We start from the raw sequence: 21,896 nt of genomic DNA on the forward strand, positions 1-21,896 counted from the left end.
GGGAGAAAAAGAAGAGTTTTCTGCTAGAAGTTGGTTCTTGTCTCTTTTCTACCCTCCTCCCATGCCATCTCCCTAGTTATAGAAAAGATGAGTCATGCCCCTGCAGGATTAGCTCCCTATAGGGCCAGTGACAGGACCCTTCAGCTATTGCTGGAAGGGCTAGGACCTCAGTTGGTAGAGAAGCCTGGTGTAAATAGAAGAAAATGACCAGAGAAAAGCAGAATGTGCCTAGGTGTAGATGTTTGCCACCAGGATCCGGGAGGGAAAGGACCCTGAGACTTTCTCACCTAGATGCAGACCACAGCCCTGTGCAGACAGGCACAAAAGCCAGGGCTCAGTAAGATGGAGCCTCAGCCAGACAGCTGTTCCCTCAGACAGATAATTTCCAAACAGCTTGAGTGGTCAGAATGGGACATGAACACAGGCATACTCATGGAGACATGCAGGAACGTGAGATCAAAGGCTCGCCAACCTTTCCATCACAGGGGCCTGTCATGGAGAAAAGGGAGGAGGTGAGATGAGATAATAAGGACCTCCTGACAGAAAGAGTGGATAGAAGTGCATACAGGTACATACAGGAGGATCTCTGGGCTTCCTCCCTCCCTCTCCCTACACAGATTTGAGAAGTGCCAGCCCCCGCCACTGCCCCCACTCACCAGGTCATAGTTCCTACTAAGTTGCATAGGAACCTTTCTGCACTGCAATCCTGGCCATCCTGGCTTTAGGGTCTCCACAGAGTGAGCCCATGTCATACCCCTCCCCACTTCAGGAGGAGCAAGACAAAAAGACCAGATGAGACCTCAGTGACAACCATCTCATCCTCCAAGAAGAAGCAGGCAGGACAAGACTCAGGGGTGAGAGAGGTGGGTGGAGGCGGGGAATTTAATAAAGGGGACCTTGACTTTAGTGTTAATTGTTAGGAAGAAGGTGGCTCTTTAGACAGGGCTCCAGATCTGATGAGGCAGGTCTCAGGCACATGGGAAGATTTCCTAATCTCTCTAGAACCTGGCTCTACTTTAAGGTAGGTAGATGGACAAGTGTAGCCACCTGGCTCACAGATGCTAAGAATGGCATCCAGGCAGGCCAGCAGCTAAGAAGGGAGACAGATGAGGATGTATAAACCGTGTCTTATAAGGCAGATTCCTGGCACTCCTTTCTTATTTAAGTTTCCCTTTTGTTTTCCCTAGTCTTTAATAAAAACTTGTCCGAAGGTACCAAGATGTGTTGGAGGGGAAGCAATGTTCCCCAAAGTCCAGCATAGTAGACATCAGTGGTGGTAACCAAGGAGAGACCCCAAGGGAAGGTGAACCTCAAAAATGGAACCTTGAGTCTATGCGGTCCAGCAGCCCTCCCCACCAGGAAATCCTTGTTCCAGCCCAACATCAGTGGCTCTGAGTTTGGTTACTAGAAATGAAGGGAGAATTTCCTTGTAAAGATATGGACAGAGCAGTCCCTGACTTTCTCCTCTTGCAGGAAGGAGGGATTCTCCCATTCCATACCATCTTCCCCCCATGCTGGCCCCAGAAATACTTAATTTGACTATATAAAAATAAAGATTGTTTTCAGTTTGAGGGCATAGGGATCCATTTATCCTTATTCTTTATGAGGCACTAAATTAGCCTGGTATGTTATCAAATGTGTCTCATCAATGCGGTCGGCATTGTTTCATTTTAACTTCTGTTTGGTGATGTTCAGTTTTCTGAATGTCTTGATCACTTAGTATGAGCAGAAAAGGTTGCAAAATTGGTGTGGGTAAGGGAAAGTTGTAATTATGGTCACAAGGCAGGAGGAGCAGAGGGCTGCCTAGGTGATATGGTCTGAGGCGTTTAGGAAAAGCCCTTCTCAGGTACCTCTCCCTAGGACACCACCCCAACGCACATGAAATTCCACTGATGTCTTTTTGGTTGCCACTATGTTCCCCAAGTTCTTCTTTGAATATGCAAGTACAGCTAGGAAAATAAGAAAAGTCATATCATAGCTCTGTTTAGAAACGGGTCTAAGACGTTTATAAATGTTCAGAAAAAGTGTAAATCTCCTTGGGTAAGCGGCTTAGATGAAACTGAGTTCAAGTTGGCAAATGTGCACGCTTTAGCATTTAAAGCCAAGTGCTTTAAATCAATCTGAGCTTCAAAAGGCAATAGTTAAAAGTCGAAGTATAGTAGACAAAAAATATTTTCTTGACTGGAAGAGATCTTCATGGGACTCTTTACTATGAATGACCTAGAAAAAATAACATCAGGCAATCTTTTTTTTTTTAACTTTAATTCAACCCAACAAAGACGAATTTAATTCTACCATATGTAAGGCACTGTGGTAAATAAAACTGAGGACACGGAGTTGCATAAAACAGTTTTGTCCCCAGACACTCTAACCACACAGGACAAAACATGTATGGAGACACAAAGCCAAGTGTCAGGTTGCTGTGAGGGTTCAAAGAAGGGAGACAGCCCATCCTGGTGGAGGTCTCACCAGTAGCATTGAGAAGGCGTTTGGAGGCAGCCATAATCAATAAACTGGCTCAGAGACTGGAAATCAGGGCTGTTTTAGGAAACTGTATGATCAGGTCTGGATGGAGCACAGAATCAAAGTGGGGAGTTAGAGGGAAATTGGGGTGGGGGAGAAGATTGGGATGCTCCGAGCAAAACCAAGGCAAAGGAAGTTTAAGGCCAATCAGCAAAGTGTGTCTTCCCTCCTTTTCCTTTTCTCCTACTGTGGAGGGTTCACTCCTATCCACCCGACAGAACAAGGATTCTGAATACACTCCCAGGAGGGGTTTCTGGGCTGCAGGCACCTCCCCACGGTGAGCTGTGTCCTTGGACCTGCTCGTGGCAGGAGGACTGGCCTTCCCATCTGGCTCAGTGTCCACCCTCCTGAGGTCCCTCTTTCCAGCCTCTTCCCCTCTGCCACATCCCCTGACACCCTCCACCAGCCTTGTCCCTCTGGTCCCTTTACCTCATGGCTGAAAGTGGCTGGTGGTAGAATGGCACCCAACCTCACTGCAAGGGATAAAGTGGCTTTAATTTCACCTCATGTCAGAGCTCAGCCCTATTTAATGCCTACTGTTCACTCTCTAACACTTTCCATGCTCTCTTCCATCACTCTCTGCATGTCAGCATCTCTTGGACCCAGCTGACTTTCTTTGTGTCAGAGGGCAGAAGCAGGACTCACAGGAAGGAGAAGCCCACATACACCAAGGGACACGGCTCTCCATGTATGAGAGGGCTGTGGAGGCCACTCACGGCTTATCTTCTGTGATGGGCTGAACTGTGGCCCCCAAAATTCCTATGTCAAAGCCCTGACCCCATATCCCAGAATGTGATTGTATTTGGAAACAGGGTATTTTAAGGGGTAATCAAGTTAAAACAAGGCCATCAGGGTGGGCCCTAATCCATTCTGATTGGTGTCCTTATAAGAAAAGGAAACTAGGACATAGACGCACATAGAGAGATGACTGCACGGAGACACAAGGAAAAGACAGCTGTCTACAAGCCAAGGAGGGAGGCCTCAGAAGAAATCAACGCTGGCCAGGTGCAGTGGCTCATGTCCGTAATCCCAGCACTTTTGGGAGGTTGGGGCGGGCGGATCACCTGAGCTCAAGAGTTCGAGACCAGCCTGACCAACATGGAGAAACCCCATCTCTACTAAAAATACAAAAATTAGCCAGGCGTGTTGGTGGGCACCTGTAGTCCCAGCTACTCGGGAGGCTGAGGCATGAGAATCACTTGAACCCAGGAGGTGGAGGTTGCTGTGAGCTGAGATCGTGCCATTGCACTCCAGCCTGGGAAACAAGAGCGAAACTCTGTCTAAAAAAAAAAAGAAAGAAATCAACCCTGCTGACCTTTGACTTTAGACTTCCGGCCTCCAAATCTGTGAGGAAATTAATTTCTGTTGTTTAAGCCACCCAGTCTGTGCCATGTTTTACAGCAGCCTAAGCTGACTCCTGCATCTGTCAAGCCTGCGATGTCCTCAAGAAGAGCAGGGGACAACCTCTAGCCCCAACCAAGAAAGGAGCAAGGACAGCAACCTCACAAGCCGGAAGGGAAACAGCTTTCCCAGACCAGGGGGTGCCGGCAAACAAGGCAAGCTCCTCTTTCCCATCTGCTTTCCATTCTCCCGTGACTGCCTTAGAGCAGACTGGGCTGCTGCAGGCATCTCTGTGCTGGCAGGGAGTGTGCTCAGGTCTCCCCCTTCAAAAGAACCTGGTGCAAGAAGCCTCCAGCCTCCTGCTGCTGTATTTTGGATACATTGGGTGTTCACACCATCCCAGCCTGCTCCCGGCCAACGACTGAGCACAGAGGGTGCCAGAAACAGGGCAAGAAACAGGCCACTGTGACTGATGTGGGGCTTCGCCAAGAGGCGAGCTCTGTTCTGGGACACTAAGCCTGGCAGGGACGTCCGGGAGCTGCAGTGCAGTTTGAGGATCATCCTACCCGATCCTCTTCCCAGCCTGCTCTTCTTTCCCAGGTGTCCCACCAGCTCTGCAGTCTGAAGTCTCTCCTGACCACTCCTGCTCCCCGCTCTTCATCATTCACAGGCGCGGTGTTTCCCACGGTGACGCTTCTGCAGGTTTAATCTTGTCTTGGCCTCTGCTTCTCTTCACGGATCTGGCTACCCCTAGTTGTCCTTCCTTCAATCTATCCTCCACACTGTTAGAGTCCTCCTCCTTCTAAAGACCGAATCTGATCTAGTCACATTCTGCTTCCATTCATTCCAAGATGTCTGGTTGCTTACCAGATAAATTAGAAGCTTTCGTCTCTTCAGTCCCAGCCTCTGCTCAACTGCCCGCTCTCTGATCCTCTACCCAAGGCCTGCCTGACAGCCACCTGGAACTATCTACACTCATCTACACGCCAGTGCCACTTGAAAGCAAGCCCTGGGGCCATATGACTCCTCTATTTTGGAACATCTTTCTCCATTCCCATCACCCCTTCCTGCCACACACACACACACACACACACACACTCTCTCTCTCTCTCTCTCTCTCTCTCACTTCGCCCAGTGATCTTTGAATTCCTATTAAGATCCCCTACAAATGTTCCCTTCTCAGGAAAGCTTTCCTGGACACACCCAAGCAGAGGAAATCATGCCTTCCTTTGTGCTATTTTTAGCACTTACTGATATCTCTTATGGCATTTACCAAATTGTCCCACAGTTCTTTGTCTTTTAGGGACAACTTTAGGGTAGGTGTAAAGTCATTTTGGTGTCTCCGACACTAGCATAGTACTTTATGCATTGTTAAGTATGTCTATACATGTACATATGCATACACACACGTGTGTGCATGAAACATGATGGCATTAGAGTTTCTAGCTTATATCCCAGTATCTTGGCCATTCATTAGCATGCTGGTTAGGATCCTCTCTTATCAACGTATCCTCATGGCCAGCTTCTGCCTCCTGTTCCCATCAGAGGTCCCATCTGTGCCTCCTCATCTGTTGGGTGGGGTGCAGCACGTATGATAGGTGGGTTATGGAGTGGCCCTGAACTGGAGTCACAATCACTGATTATGTGCTGGAAGTCAGAGGGGGGAAAGGGAAGGTCCCCCTTTCCTAGGAAAAGGGTCTTCAAGTTGCCAAGAAAAGTAAGAGATCAAATTCCCCCAAGAAGTAGATTTCTGACCACTCCTTGGATTTTTTTCTTTTTTGCTTGAGTTAATTTAAGTTAGTTTCTACTACGTGCAACTAAAAGGCTTTCATGAATTCACTTGAAATGCTGTTGTTAGGAAGGAAATGACTTGCTTGAGAGATCAAGCTTAGGTTGAAGGTCAACATTGGCCAGGACACTTAGAGAGCAATTAATCCTCGTGGCAGGACAGGGATGGAGTGGAGGGGATAGGTGATCTCTAAAGTCCCTTCTGAGAGGACAAGGGTGCTTCCCCCGATGTGGAGCTTCGCTAAGAAGCGAGCTCTGTTCTGGGACACTAAGCCTGGCAGGGTCGTCCTGGAGCTGCAGTGCAGTTTGAGGATTGTCCTACACAATCCTATCTGATCCACCTGTTCCAACCCATCTCCTCCCTCCCTTCAAAATGTAAAGCAAAAGACAGGAAGATCTCTTTGCAGATCTTCAGCTCCCTCAGGGAAAGAGACCCAGCAGAGTACTGCATGGCAGCAAGGGACCAGGGCAGGAGAAGAACGAAAGATGCCCAGAGAAGAAAGGCAGTGCCTCTCCCTGCAGCAGCCAGGGCTGCAGATATGACAGAGCAGAGGCGGTGGTCTCTTCTGGGGCAGCATGAGCCGAGTTACTCAGATGATGTAAGGAGGAAGTAGAGAAACTGCAGTCTTAGCTCAGAGTTTTCCTTACATGCTTGTGAAAATAAAGTTACCCTCTGTACAGACTGAATAATGTCCCCCGCAAAGATGTCCACATTCTAATCCCTGGAACCTGTCCCTGTTTTGTTATATGGCAAAAGAGACTTTGTAGATGTGATTAAATAAAGGATCTTGAGATTGGGAGATTATCCTGGATTATCAGAGCAGGCTTGATGTAATCACAAGAGTCCTAAGAGAAAAGCAGGATGCAGCCCCACGATGACAGAAGCAGAGAGGGAAGCAGCGTTGGGGACAGAAGACGCTATGCTATTAGCTTCCTAAAGACAGAGGAAAGGGCCACAAACCAAGGAATACACCTGTATTCTTCAGTAAATAGCAGCTCCTTGGAGTATTACTGGTGGTTATTTAATGATTCAATACATGTAATAGTAATTGTTCAATAAATGCTCACTATTACACCCTTGGATCTCTTAGAGCTGCACTGTCCAGTATGGCAGCCACATGCCACGTGTGACCATGCAACACGGGTGTGGCTTTTCTGAATTGAGGCATGCTGGACATGTAAAATATACACCAAAATTCAAATAATGAGTACAAAATAAGGAATGTAAAATAGCTCAGTAATCTTAATTATATGCTGAAATGACATTTTTACCACATCAAATTAAATAAAATATATTATTAAAATTAAATTTGACCTTTTTTTAGTGTGGCTACTAGAAACTTTAAAATTCTATATGGGCTCACATTGTATTTCTATCAGACAGTGCTCTTTGAGTCTCTAACCCCTTGCTGAATAGAACAGACTAGAAGCAAGTCCTATACATTTAGGGAAAGTGGTGTCACATACTGACTCCTTCACAGTACCCGTGGCACTCATCTGCTCCCTCTGCTCTGAATTTCTATGATGCTGACTGAGGAACATCCCTGGGCACACCCTTAATTCTGGACTGACAGGTATAACAAAACCAAGAGGGTGAATTCAGTTGGCCTCAGAGACAGCACAGGCCCCTGCACCAGAACAGAAGGAAGTAATTGCTTCTTTCTCTGTAAATGTCCAATGAGTTCCGAGCACCAGGCCCCTGCACAGTGCCCCAGGGGGCACCTGTACACTCCATGCTGTGGCTATTCCTTTAATCCCTACCACCTGCTCCAAAATGTTTACCCAATAGTTTGCCATGGTGCTTGAACTTCTACCATTTGGTTGCCTCTTTGGAACAGGAAATTTAACTCTGTCGTGACCGTGCCCAGGATTTATAGCTATTGAGCCTCAGGAGCCATCAGGAACTGAGCTTGCTTTCTTTCCTTCTCTAGCCCTGCTCATTCACTCTCTGTCCAACAGTGGCCCTAAACCAGAAGAAACCTCCCAGCTTCCTTTTCCTAACAGGCCCTTAAGACCACACACATGGTCTGCTTCCTTATTAAAGGCTCTACTGCCAATCACTGCAGTGATTGCTATGCAGCAATAGAAGCTACAACATCTAAAGACTTCATATGAGGCAAACTAAACGTAGTGTTAAAAGTACCCGTGAAAATTTCAGAAGAGCTGACACACAGCCAGGCTTTTTCTTCTTGATTGACTGTGTAAAACATGGCAACAAAAGGTCTCAGGCCAGATCTGGTACCTCCATTTACCCCAGAGAGAATAATTCATAATGAGTGAAAACAGCAAAACTGTGTCACTAAAATGAGCTGAGACTTGGAATTAGGCAAAAGAAAATTATAAGTGTCCTTTCAGTGCAGTATGAGGCTTGATTTCTATGCACTAGTTTATTTACAAGACTGTAGGAATACACCAGGCACGGTGGTTCATGCCTGTAATCCCAGAAATTTGGGAGCCCGAGGCAGGAGGATCCCTTGATCCCAGGAGTTCAAGACCAATCTGGGCCACACAGTGAGACTCTAAGAGACAAGGGCTGGACAGACACAGCGGCTGGACACATGGGGTGGTCTGAACAGGCTCTGCAGCACAGCAGCCTTAATGAGAAACAGGCAGAAGGGCCCGGCATGAGAAGCTACCGCAAACAAAGAGCAGCAGCCATACAGGGCCTTGTTCCCGAGCAACATGAATCATCTCTGAACTGGTCTGGTCCAATCCCTACCGTCTAAATAGCAAATATATTTTTTAAAATATTACCAAACACATATACTAAAAACAGATTTTCATCTTTGCCAAGTGTGTGTTTTTTTCCTACACCAACCTATTCCCCAATTCTCCCACACCAACTGAATATTATCCCAGAATTCCGTTCCACTCTGAGACTCAGTGGCAGGAAGACTCCTTAAGGGCACAGTCCCATAGGACTGCCCTCGCCTCAGATGCCAGTCACAAGTATCAGATTCCCAGGCTACCCACACTTGCATCTGACTTTGCTACAAAGTCAGTCTTCCCACACCCCATCCGTTGCCAGGGCTCAACAATTTGCTAGGGTGAGTCATAGAACTCAGGAGCTGCTTTGCTTACATTTACTGATTTATTATAAAAGATACAGATGAAGAGCCAAAGGAACAAGCCCAGAGGGTGAGGTCTGGGAGGGTCCCAAGCACAGGGCTTCTGTCCCCATGGAGTTAGGGCCCACCATTCTCGCAGTACGTGAATGTGTTCCCCAACTCAGAACCTCATTGGTTAAGGGTTTTTATGGAGATTTTATTATATAGGCATGATTGATGGAATTGCTGGCCATTGGTGACTGAATTCAATCCTCAGCCCCTCTCCCTTTCCCAGAGGAGGAGGAAGTGGAGGTCAAAGGTCTGAGCTTGATCAGAATCAGCTCCCATCTTAAAATGATCTAGGCCACCCTGCCAAGAGACACCTCGTTAGCACAAACACAGATTGCAGAAAGGGGTGCATAATGAATAACAAAAGATGCTTCTACCACTCAGGAAATTTCAAAGGTTTCAGAAGTTTTGTGCCAAGGTTGTGACAGTAAATCTAAGTAAGTTATATTTTTCTATGAAATGACAAAGATCTTCATATTCAATTTAACCATATATTGTCCACAAGAGGCACATTCAAAACAAAATGACTCTTTAGGTTTAAAAAGAAAAAGGTAGAGTACGCAAAAAGAATTAAAGTCCTAAACTATTAAAAATAAAGGATAAGTAGTAAAAATCAAGATCTACAATGAGCGTGTGTTTGTCACAAACCTTTAGTTTCTGAATAAAATGAAAAGGATCAAAACACAATTGCTATGGAGACTTTGTCAGTTCTTAATAGATCAAGTAAACAAACAAAACATGTAGAATGTCAGAAAAAAGTAATTGCTGGGATCCACTTTGTAAATATTGAGAAAACAACAAAAACAAAGAAAAACACCATCTTTTTCAGTGTCTATTGAATAGTTTTTAAAAATTGATTATATATTAAACCACTAAAAATCTTAAATAAATTTCAAGCCCAGAAATTTCATGACTACATTGCACACCACAGTACAATAAAATTAGAAACTGAAAAAATGTAGAAACAAATATTGGGCTGGGTGTGGTGGCTCACACCTGTGATCCCAGTCCTTTGGGAGACCGAGGCAGGCAGATTACCTGAGGTCAGGAGTTCAAAACCAGCCTGGCCAACATGGGGAAACCCCGTCTTTACTGAAAATACAAAAAATTAGCCAGGCATGGTGGTGGGCACCTGTAATCCCAGCTACTCAGGAGGCTGAGGCAGGAGAATCACTTGAACCCAGAAGGCAGAGGTTGCAGTGAGCCGAGATCACACCACTGCACTCCAGCCTGGGCAGCAAGAGCAAAACTCTGTCTCAAAAAATACATAAATAAATAATAAATCATCCAAGTACTCGATTTAAAAACACTCTTCAAAATAATCCATGGATCAAACAAGAAACCAAAACTGCAATTAACAGAACCCTTGGACAATAATGATAATGAAAATACCACATATCAACATCAAGAGAAGACATCCAAATTTATAACCAGAAGTGTAAAATCAAGTTTAGCCTAAAGCTGCAGGCTTACTTATTTTGAGCTCGGCCTAAACGTTTCTCAGTACATCGTGAACTGTAACCTAACTGGATGTATAAACAGACTGTAGCCTACTTCTGTGCCAATCATCAAGTTTGGGCCAATCACAGGCATTCAAACTGTGTTCAAATGAGGCAAATGCCTGAGTTTTATCCAATCCAGCTGTTTCTGTGTCTCACTTCTGTTTCCTGTCACTTTTCCTTTTCTGCCCATAAATATTCTTGCACCACACAGCAGCACCTTAGTCACTCTGATCCTATTCTAGTTTGGGAGGCTGCCTGATTCACAAGTCATTCTTCACCCAGCTAAACTCATTTAATTTGTCTAAAGTTTATCTTTTAACAGAAGTGACTTCAAAGAGTTTTATCAAAACAGTAATGAACGTTTGTTGAACAATTACGGTATGCTGGACACTGTGCTAAGTAAGCACTTATGCAAGTGGTTTCTTAACTTTCCCCCTAACTAACCTGAATTGCTTTCATTATCAAATAAGAAAGAATGAAAATATATGAAGTAAGCATGCAACTCAAGATGTCAAAAAGAGGGATGTCAAGTTACGCTTTAGAAACAGAAGAAATGAAGTAATAAAGTTAAGAGACGAAACTCATGAGAAAGCTGTGAAGGAGCAGAATTGATCAATCAGCCCCAGCAGGTGTACACAGCAGAAGCTGTGGCGCCCCTCCCATGTGCTCAGAGCCACATCAATTCAGTGTCTTCCAAAAGAATTCCAGTGTCAGTGTCTGCATTCCTTTGCCTACCAGCCTTTTCTGAGACTGTAAGAAGCCTTTCTGCCTGTGCCTGAGACAGGCTATAAATGCCAGGGAATTAACACCCTGACACCACCCACCACCACACACAGTAACCTTCAACTGGTGATTGTCATAAGTTGTATGTGAATAACTCTACTCTGCCACCTCAGAAGTGGAACCCTCTGAGGCATGCTTTTACTCCCCAGATATTCCCACCATGTCCCAGTGCCTAGGTAGCTGGCTGGATAATTCCTCCTCTACAGACTGCCTTTCTACCCCTGGGTCACCTCCCTGCTCCCCACCAGGATTTTCCTGTACCAACCAAAAAACAGCTTAAACTCAAACCCTTTTCTCAGAGGGAAACCCAAACCATACACTGAATAAACGTCAAAAAAAGAAAATAGTCTACATCTATCGAGGGGAAAACAAAAACGTGCGATATTAGGAATGATACATTATAGCCTCAGATGAAAACTAAAGATTATAACCATGCCTATGGACTAAAATTTAAAAATATTTCTATGTAAAACTTTATACTAACCTATTTGAGAATCTTAATAAAATGGTAAACTTATGGGAAATATATAAGTAACTAAAACTAACTCAAGAGAATACATTGGCAAAGGATTGCATCCTCCAAAGATGGTAGGTCTAAGTAGACAGTTCCTTAATATGACAAAAAACCTATATTTCAAACCAACAACCAGTTGTTAATGCTATCCAAAAAAAGTAGACTCTACAATATTAATAGTAGATAAAATAGATTTCAAGTCAGAAATATGACTAGCACCAAAAAAGAGAAAATTACAGACCAACCTGACTTATGAATATAGATGCAAAAATCTTGAATAAAAAATTATCCAATTAAATGCAGCAGTGTGATAAAAGAATAATGCACTTTGATCAAGTAGGTTTATTTTTATAAGAAAGCAAGTACCAAAATTAGAATATCTATTAATGTAATATTACCCATAAGAAAAAGATGATCTCCATAGACACTAAAAACATACTTTTTTGATACTGAAAAAGAAAACTAAATAAACTAGAGATGAAAATATACTTGCTTAATGCAAGAAGAAATAAATATTCATCTCAAACCAATAGGCAATGTTATATTTAAAAGAAAAACTTTAGAGACACTGTCAAGAAACAGTACAGTAAAGATGGTTGCCATTGTCATTATTATATAATATTGTTGTGGTTGCTTCAACTCTCTGCAATGAAACAGAAATGTACATCTATCAAAAATAGAAATTTACAGCTATCATAATATAATAGAAATACAAATGCACAGCTATTATAATAGACATATAAATGTACAGCTATCAGAATCAGAAATGTAATAAATGTACAGCTATTAGAAAAGAGGAAGAGCCAGGTGCAGTGGCTCATGCCTGTAATCCCAACACTTTGAGGGGCTGAGGCAGGAGAACTGCTTGGGCCCCGGAGTTTGATACCAGCCTGGGAAACAAAGGGGTTTTTTTTTTTATAAAAAAAATTTAAAAATTAGCTGGGCATGGTGGTGCATGCCTGTAGTCCCAATTACTTAGGAGGCTGAGGCAGGAGAATCACTCGAGCCCAAGAGACTGAGGCTGCAGTGAGCCATTGATTGCATCACTGCATTCCAGCCTGGGTGACAAAGTGAGACCCCCATTTCAAATAAAAGAAAGAAAGGAGGAAAGTCTTAACTGCAGTTGACATAATTGCCTATCTTTAAAACTCAAGAATATTGTAGAAATAAACAAAGACCACTCAAATGAAAGCAAGCAGAGGCTATTTATTCTGAGCTTGCTATTTTTAGTGGGTGGTCTGCCACCATCACTTGCATTTAGCAGATTCAGAGGCAGGCAGGGAGCAGAAAAGCATTACAGCAGGAGAAAAAGGAAGGGAAGATCTCAGATATGCTCTGTGCAATGTTCTGAATGTTTGGCCCGCTGCCACACACTCACAAAATCATATCTTGAAACCTACCCCTAATCCTAATGTGTTGGTATTTGGAGGTGGAGCCTTTGAGAAGCGTATTAGTCAGGGTGCTCTAGAGGGACAGAATATACATAAACTCCCCCTTACACACACACACACACACACACACACACACACACACACACACACACAGAGTTCTGTCCTTCTAGAGCACATATATATGTGTGTGTATGTAAAGGGGAGTTTAAGAAGGAGTATTAACTCACACAATCACAAGGTCCCACAATAGGCCATCTGCAAGCTGAGGAGCAAGAAAGCCAGTCCGAGAGCCAAAGCTGCAGAACTTGGAGTCCAGTGTCCGAGGGCAAGGAGCATCCAGCACAGGAGAAAGATGTAGTCTCAGAGGCTAACCCAGTCTCTTTGCTAAAACATAACAAGAGTCACCTCTGCTCCAGTTCCCAACAAGTTCCTCATCTCCATCTAAAACCACCTCATCCTGGATTTCATGGTCTGTATCCTTATTAGCATTTTGGTCAAAGCCATTCAGCAAGTCTCTAGGGAGTTTCAAATTTTCCCACATTTTCCCATCTTCGGAGCCCTCCAAACTGTTCCAACCTCTGCCTGCTGCCCATTTCCAAAGTCGCTTCCACATATTCGGGTATCTTTTCAGCAGTGCTTCAATCTACTGGCACCAATTTACTGTATTAGTCCATTTCCACGCTGCTGATAAAGACATACCTGAGACTGGGCAATTTACAAAAAAAAAAAAAAAAAAAAAAAAAGGAGATTTATTGGCCTTACAATTCCACATGCCTGGGGAGGCCTCAGAATCATGGCAGAAGGTGAAAGTCACGTCTCACATGGCGGCAAACAAGAGAAGAGAGCTTGTGCAGAGAAATTCCCCTTTTTAAAAGCCATCAGATCCTGTGAGACTTATTAGCTATCACGAGAACAGCACGGGAAAGACCTGTCCCCATGATTCAATTACCTCTCACCAGCTCCCTCCCACAACACGTGAGAATTCAAGATGAGATTTGGGTGGTGACACAGCCAAACCACATCAAGAAGTAATTAGGTCATGATGATGGAGCCCTCATGAACAGGATTGGTTCCCTTATAAAAGGCCAGAGACGTCTCACCCTCTTTCTGCCAAGTGAGGATACAAGAAATCAGCAGTCTGCAACCCAAAAGAGGGTCCTCACCAGAACTCAATCATGCTGGCACCTTGATCTCAGATTTCCTGCCTCCAAAACTGTGGGAAATAAATTTCTGTTGTTTATAGCCCGTGCGGTATGTTAAAGCAGCCAGAACTAAGACGCTCTGATAGATTTTTGGCCTGGGAAAGCAGGAGGTAGGCTAACTAGAAGCATCATATGTGATCAGTTCGAGAGCATATTTGGCTTCCTCTGGTTGGTCTTGAACTGGAAGCAGGGGAAAAAATTGGGGAGTGGGCCGTCATTGACTAAATCCTGACTTCTGGGCCAACTGCTGCAGAGGTCCTGCTCTGATTTCCTGGGCTGGTTGCTGCAAAAATTGTGGGTCAGATCTCTGCTGTCATATATGGTCTGACCATGGTCTATTTGCATATTTATTCTCAATAACAATCAAAAAATAAAACTAGTAACAACATAATGTAATGAACTATAGTTGTAACTTAGATTTCTGCCTCCAGAGTATCTTCAAGTCATTCAGCCTTCTTAAATCACCTTTCTCTTTAATTCCAACAGAATAGCCTGATCTTCCATCCCATGTAGAAAACCTCACATTTTTCCAATTGAGCAGGATTATCAGCAGACTTTATGCTTCTCCTGGTTACCTCTTGCTGTAACTTCTCAATTTCACTGGATTCTTGGTCTTTGCTCTTCACTTGCCTCTCATTGCAATTTTATTCTTCCTGCATCGCTTAGCCCCATGCTGAACACTGCCCCCATTCCTTCATTCATCAAACCATATAAAACCAAGCCCTTTACATACAGCAGGATTTTCCCAAAAGCAACTGGGAAAATAAAGAGTATATTTATTGCACAGTAGCAGAGGCAACAACATTGACTATAAGTCATCCCTGTCGAGAAATGCATTTTCCATTGCTCACTACAGGGACTTTCTCACTGGCCGTGTCCCTCCTTAAGTGCCAGTCTACACTAGCATCTCCATCACTTTCTCTCTGGTTCTTCTACTCCCTCTCTACACATCCCTCATGCTCTTCTCATCTTCCTGTTCTTGGTCCCTCACCCACTCTCCCAGATTGCCTGCGACCATTTAAAATACTTTATGATACAGTCATTTGGGTCTCTTTGCTCTTGCCAGACCAAATACCAGACTGTGACTTTCTCGACCAAAAAGACCCATTGAGGCATTTGCTTAAGACACAGGCGGAATACAGACTCCAGAGATGAGTTATGACATTGCCCTAGGATGAAGAAGTAGCTGGATTTTTCTTAATATATATATTTTTTCTGCCCTCTTAACAATATAAATGAACAGCCCTTTCCACAAGATGGCACCGAAAGCAAAGAAGGAAGCTCCTGCCCCCGCTAAAGCCAAAGCCAAAGCAGGCTTTAAAGGCCAAAAAGGCAGTGTTGGAAGGTGTCCACAGCCACAACAAAAAAGAAGATCCGCACGTTACCCTCCTTCCGGCAGCCCAAGACACTGCGACTCCGGAGGCAGCCCAAATATCCTTGGAACAGCTTCCCCAGGAGAAACAAGCTTGACCACTATGCTATCATCAACTTTCCGCTGACCACTGAGTCTGCCGTGAAGAAGATAGAAGATGACAACACACTTGTGTTCATTGTGGATGTTAAAGCCAACAAGACCAGATCAAACAGGCTGTGAAGAAGCTCTATGACATTGATGTGGCCAAGGTCAACACCCTGATTCAACCTGATGAAGAGAAGATGGCATGTGTTCCACTGACTCCTGATTGTGATTCTTTGGATGTTGCCAACAAAATTGGATCATCTAAACTGAGTCCAGCTAGCTAATTCTAAATATATGCATATCTTTTCACCATAAAAAATATATAAATTTACAAAAATCAACTATATCTTAGAGTAATAATTTATATGAATAAATTCAATTTGCAATGTAAACAATAAAAATAAGATATCCAATATTAAGTATAAAAATCAGGTAAAACTGATATAAAAGAAAATATAAACCTATTTGAGGAATATAAAAAAGATTTGAGAAACGCATATTTCTGGATAGTAAAGACTCAATATTATAAAGATTTCAGTGCTTTTATATTAATTCCTAAGTGTAATGCAATTTCAATCAAAATCCAAAAGTGATTTTTTTGTTTACAAAGTAACATAATTATCATAAGGTCTACCAAGAAAAATAACAGATGAGAATAGCCAAGAAAATACTGAAAAGGAAGAAAGAGAAGTACCTGTATTGTATCATATTAAGATGTGTTACAATGTTAAAGTCAAATTGCATACTTGTTACATGAATATGCAGATAGACCAGCGATACCTAACACAAAGTCCCATCACTTAGGATTAGGTTCACCTGCAATGACCACTAAAAAAAATCAGCATAAAAAGGGCTCAAATCAGATACAAGTTGTAGGGGAAGAAAAATGATTTCTCACTACCCTTCACAGTTCTTAACTGATATATGCATGGAAGAAAACCCAGAGAAATGAGTAAATCTCTAGGGTAGATCTCAAAAAAAAAAAAAAAAAAAAAAGCATGTAAACTTCAGGCGTAAATGCCGTTTTTCTCTGAAACAAAGAAGAGTGTGGGGGAAACCCAGGTTAAGAGCAGATGGCCAGGAAAAGCACCATAAAACAAGGATGAGGTTTGCTATGTGGATTTAAGTCTATGCCTTTTCTATTAATAAGAATCTCTAGTGATTTAGTCCTCCTTCTCTTCTTGGTGCAGAGAGGAAAACATACTTACAAATGGAGTTTTCCTTTATTGATGTAAATTTCTCCTACAAAAGGGCAACTTTTCAGAGCTACTCTTTTGACTGCAGTTTCTCAAAATAGCTGACTTAAAATAACCAAGATGACAAAGAGGCAGATTTTTGGATGGCATATTTTGGCCTCCTACAGTGATATTTTGGAATGGTGTGTCCTGAGCCCCATCAAAGTTTATTTTTCTCTCATTTATTAGAAATCTAAAGATAAGCAATCTGTGGGTGACAGAAAGTCATTGAGGCCTCTCAGGAGATCAAGACTACTTCTATTTTGCAATAACATTCAACAAGAAACTTCTACCTCGTGGTCCAAGATGGCTGCCAGAGTTCTTTTTATTTACATCACAGTTGTTAGAAAGGAGGAAAAGGGGTGAAGAGGAGCATAGCCCCTCTCATTCAGAACCATCCTGAAAGTTACATACAACATTCCTGTTTCTATCTCCTTGGCCACAAGCTAGCAGCAAAAGAAGTTGGGAAACCTAGTAATGATTTAGAAGAACCACTTGTCTAGATGAATTTGAAAGTTTATTGCTAAAGCTAAAAGAGAGATGGGACACTGGAATGTCCCCTCCAGAGAAGCATAGACCAAAGTATACTTGAGCATTTAGTAAAATTTAACATAATGTCGCCGAGCGTGGTGGCTCACGCCTCTAATCCCAGCACTTTGGGAGGCTGAGGCAGGAGGAACACCTGAGGTCAGGAGTTTGAGATCAGCCTGACCAACATGGAGAAACCCCATCTCTACTAAAAATACAAAATTATCTGGGGGTGGTGGCGCATGTCTGTAATCCCAGCTACTCTGGAGGCTGAAGCAGGAGAATTGCTTGAACCCGGGAGGCGGAGGTTGCAGTGAGTCAAGATCACGCCATTGCACTTCAGCCTGGGCAACAAGAGCGAAACTCCATCTCAAAAAATAAAAATAATGTTGAGGTAGCATTTAAAATCATTTAAAAGATGGTGAGATCATTGGCTAACTTTTAGGAGAAAAATCAAGCTAATGTTCTGACTCATTCTTTATAACAAAATTAATTCTGAATGGATTAAAGAGTTGTATGTAAAAAAAAAATAATGAAATCATAGAAGAGTTTTTTCATGCTTCCTTTCAACCAAAGCAACACTAACCCCAGGGTGCTGTTAGTAGGGAACAATTACTGAAGAGCTGAGTCACGTTGTATCATCCCAGAAAACCATCTAACATTTAACATCAGACATTCCTTGCCACAAGGAATTCCTCCTTGGCTTCACTCTTCTGGAGCTCCACCGGTTTCCACGTGGCCAGAGCTTCTCCCCATCCCCCTTCTCTCATCATCCTCTCACCTTCTTTCAACTTCCTGGCCCATCCTCTTCTCCAGTATCTTGAGCTGCCAACAAATAACTGAGTTCCCTCCTGTTTCGTGAGGAGCGATTCACTGATCTTTCAGGCCCACCTCCTCTTTCCATGTCCTGGAAAAGAGGAAGAGATGTCCACCATTTGTGCTTTATCAGGACCACTAAGAATGTTTATAATTTAAAAAAATCTTCCTTGAGATGAATTGTACCATCCTCTTAAAGACAGGGGCAGCTATAATGCTGTGAGGACATGTGTATAAATATAGGTCTCATTTTCTTCACGCTTCATCTTTACCTGTGCATACAATTAGAAAATGATCTGAAAAAGCATACTCCAAAAATATTAACAACATTCTAATTATTGGAATTACAAAAGCATTTTCTTTTCTCTTTGGGCTATTTTTTTCAAAGCATCCACAATGAGTATATATCAATTTTATATTATAAAATTATGTTTTTAAGTAATCAGATTAATAACCAAAAAATCACTCTTTTGTTTTATATTTTTCCATTGTAAATATTTTTCACTTCATCTTAGCTTCATTTGTCCTCAATTCTCACCAATCAACTTAGAAGAAAAGGCAAATTTATAAATAGGTATAACTAAAGTCTAATATGTATATTTTAAAGATGTCGACAAGCAAAGATAAAATAAAAAGCAACTATTAATTAATTTGCAACACTAATGCTTAGGTTCCCAACATGGATGAAGCCTGTCCTGGATTTATGCCATGAATTTCCTGGATTTATACCGTGGTGTGCCTTTCAGGAGTATTCAGTCAAACTCATAGACATTTGGCCAGATTCATGGCCCATGAATTTTAACCGCAGATAAAATCTGATAAAATCTATCAACCTTGATGTTTAGTTTTCCAACAATATTTATGTCAGTCATTCGTCTACATAAAATATGTAAGGGACAATAGACTCCTAGGTTGAGATCAAATATGCAAGTGATGTACCTCACTGGTTAGAGAGTGTAGTAAGTTGAAAACATCCCCCCAAAATTCATGTCAGCCTGGAACCTCAGAATGTGTCTTTCTTTGGAAATAGAGTCTTTGCAAATGTTATTAGTTAAGTCATCAATTCATTGTGAATTTAGAAGAGAATCAGTCTGAAACTAGGAAGTCTGATTAATCAATGGAAGATATACACTAGGAATTCACAGGTGGCACGAGGTGCTCATTGGGGTGCCCCCCCTCTTTGAACAGGGCAGTGAGGGGAGGGCATACGGAACATTTAGCATATTCCTTTAAGGAGGAGAGCAATAGCATATAACTACACACCCCCAGCAGCCCTCCCCAACTGGATGAAACAGGCTGAAGCCTGAGGAATCAGGATTGATGAGTGACTGAGAAGAAGAAAGTCCAAGAGTAGAAAATAACGTGGAGGACACGTCAGTGATAAGAGATGTGTGCAGATATTTGAATGCATTGACTTCATCAATGTTAGGGTCTAGCTCGAGCATCAGCACAGTGTGTGCCAACCCCGATGCTAATCCAAGGGCTCGTGAATCTAGCTCACCACCGACCTTGCCTGTCTCTGTAGAGACAGTGCAAATAATTCAGAGGCAGAAGCTGCTTTTATATGCAATACATTCTGCATGGAAAGTATTCAATCCATAAATGATGATCATGTGAAACCTTCCTACCTTCAAAGGAGGTAGAAACTAGTGGCCAGAGGACTAGGCAGATGCAGCGCCTAACTTTTTGAAAAAGCTCTCAGCCCTGAAAGAGGTTTATGCCAGATTTACCAATTCAGAGAAGATACCTGACTCAAGATAATTCCAATCAATTCTCAATTAATCCAAATGATAATGCAGGTTATTCCTTTTATGGATTATTATTATTATTATTTTTTTTTTTTTTTGAGACGGAGTTTCGCTCTTGTTACCCAGGCTGGAGTGCAATGGCGCGATCTCGGCTCACTGCAACCTCCGCCTTCTGGGTTCGGGCAATTCTCCTGCCTCAGCCTCCTGAGTAGCTGGGATTACAGGCACACGCCATGATGCCCAGCTAATTTTTTGTATTTTTAGTAAAGACAGGGTTTCACCATGTTGACCAGGATGGTTTCGATCTCTTGACCTCGTGTTCCACCCGCCTCGGCCTCCCAAAGTGCTGGGATTACAGGCTTGAGCCACCGCGCCCGGCCCCTTTTATGGATTATTAATAGATTTTTTTCCTCATTCTAGGCAGACTTTTCTCTGTCATCTAGGCAGAACCTTTGTGAAATGATGGGTGTGTTCAAGGAACCCAAATTAATTTAACTAATGGCTAAAGAAAAACATACTCCAAGAGATTACAAAATCTGTTAGAAAAAAATCAACCTGCTAAACAGGCCTGGCATGGTGGTTCACACCTGTAATCCCAGCACTTTGGGAGGCCAAAGCGGGTAGATCACAAGATCAGGAGATCGAGACCATCCTGGCCAACATGGTGAAACTCCATCTCTACTCAAAATACAAAAAATTAGCCAGGCATGGTGGCACACGCCTGTAGTCCCAGCTACTTGGGAGGCTGAGTCAGGAGAATCATTTGAACAAGAAAGTCAGAGGTTGCAGTGAGCCAAGATCACGCCAGTGCACTCCAGCCTGGTGACAGAGGGAGATTCTGTTTCAAAAAAAAAAAAAATCGGCCTGCTAAACAGAAAAATATGAAAATAGAGTACAATCATTAACAATAATAACAATATCACTCTGTTTTTATTATAGATTTTGATAGCATAACTGGTTTCTAAGCATGCTCATATCATGGGTTTTCTGTTAATCAAGTCTCTATGACAGAGATAAGATGGGGCATATGCTATATTCCTTCTTTCCTGGCTTTGAATGTGGAGTCATTTTATTTATGTGAAGAAACGCTGATGTTGCAGACAGCCCCATCTTCCCCAATCTTTCTGGGGAACTTCCATTTGCTGGGGAGAGGTGCATGCCTCCCTATCTGGGACACTGGCCATAGATTTTTCTGGCTCTGGGACTCTCTGGGCCAAGGTCCAAATGAAGATAAGGTGAGGGAGGCATCACTTTATAAAATTTAAGATAGTGCTAAAATTTACTCTCTCTTCTTAGGTTGAGACATCCATCTGCTGCTGCCTTTGGATATTTGAGCTCCTGGTCCTTTAGGACTTGACACCGGCAGTTCCCCATCCCACCCCACGCCCCAAGCCCCAGTCCTCAGACCTTTGGCTTTGGACGGTTACACCACAGGCTCTCCTGGTTCTCAGGCCTCTGGACTTGGACTGAATTGCACCACTGGCTATCTGGTTCTCCAGCTTGCAAACAGCACATTGTGGAATTTCTTGGCCTCTATAGTCACACTAGCCAATTCCCATAATAAATCTCCTTTCATGTATCTATATGTAGCCTATTGGCTCTGTTTCTCTGAAGAATCCTGAATAATACAACCAGCCACCCCACGGTGACTCTTGCCTGTATACACCTGATTCTCATTGCCACGATTCCGGTATGAAGGCAGGCTTTTGGAGAAGATACACACACACACACACACACCCCATATTTATTTCGTTTCTCTGGAGAATGCTGACTAATGTGGGTACCTACCAGAGGGAACTTGAACATGCAATCATGCAAATTTGATCATGTTTTTCACTACAACATTTCTATAGCTTCCCAGTGCTCTTGAGATATGGACCAAGCCTCTTACTGAGGCCTGCAAGATCCCGCAGGACCTGCCCTCTTCCCATCTATCCACAATCATCTCAC

General features: G+C 43.0%; 1 pseudogene; it reads left to right on the forward strand.

Moving 5' to 3' along the window:
• The first annotated feature begins 14,000 nt into the window (after positions 1-14,000).
• LOC116538434 lies at positions 14,001-15,903 on the forward strand (annotated as a pseudogene).
• The last annotated feature ends 5,993 nt before the right edge of the window (positions 15,904-21,896 follow it).

This window comes from Sapajus apella, unplaced genomic scaffold (genome assembly GCF_009761245.1).
Source record: "Sapajus apella isolate SASKATOON/1434 unplaced genomic scaffold, GSC_monkey_1.0 scaffold119, whole genome shotgun sequence".
NCBI classification, from domain to species: Eukaryota; Metazoa; Chordata; class Mammalia; order Primates; family Cebidae; genus Sapajus; species Sapajus apella.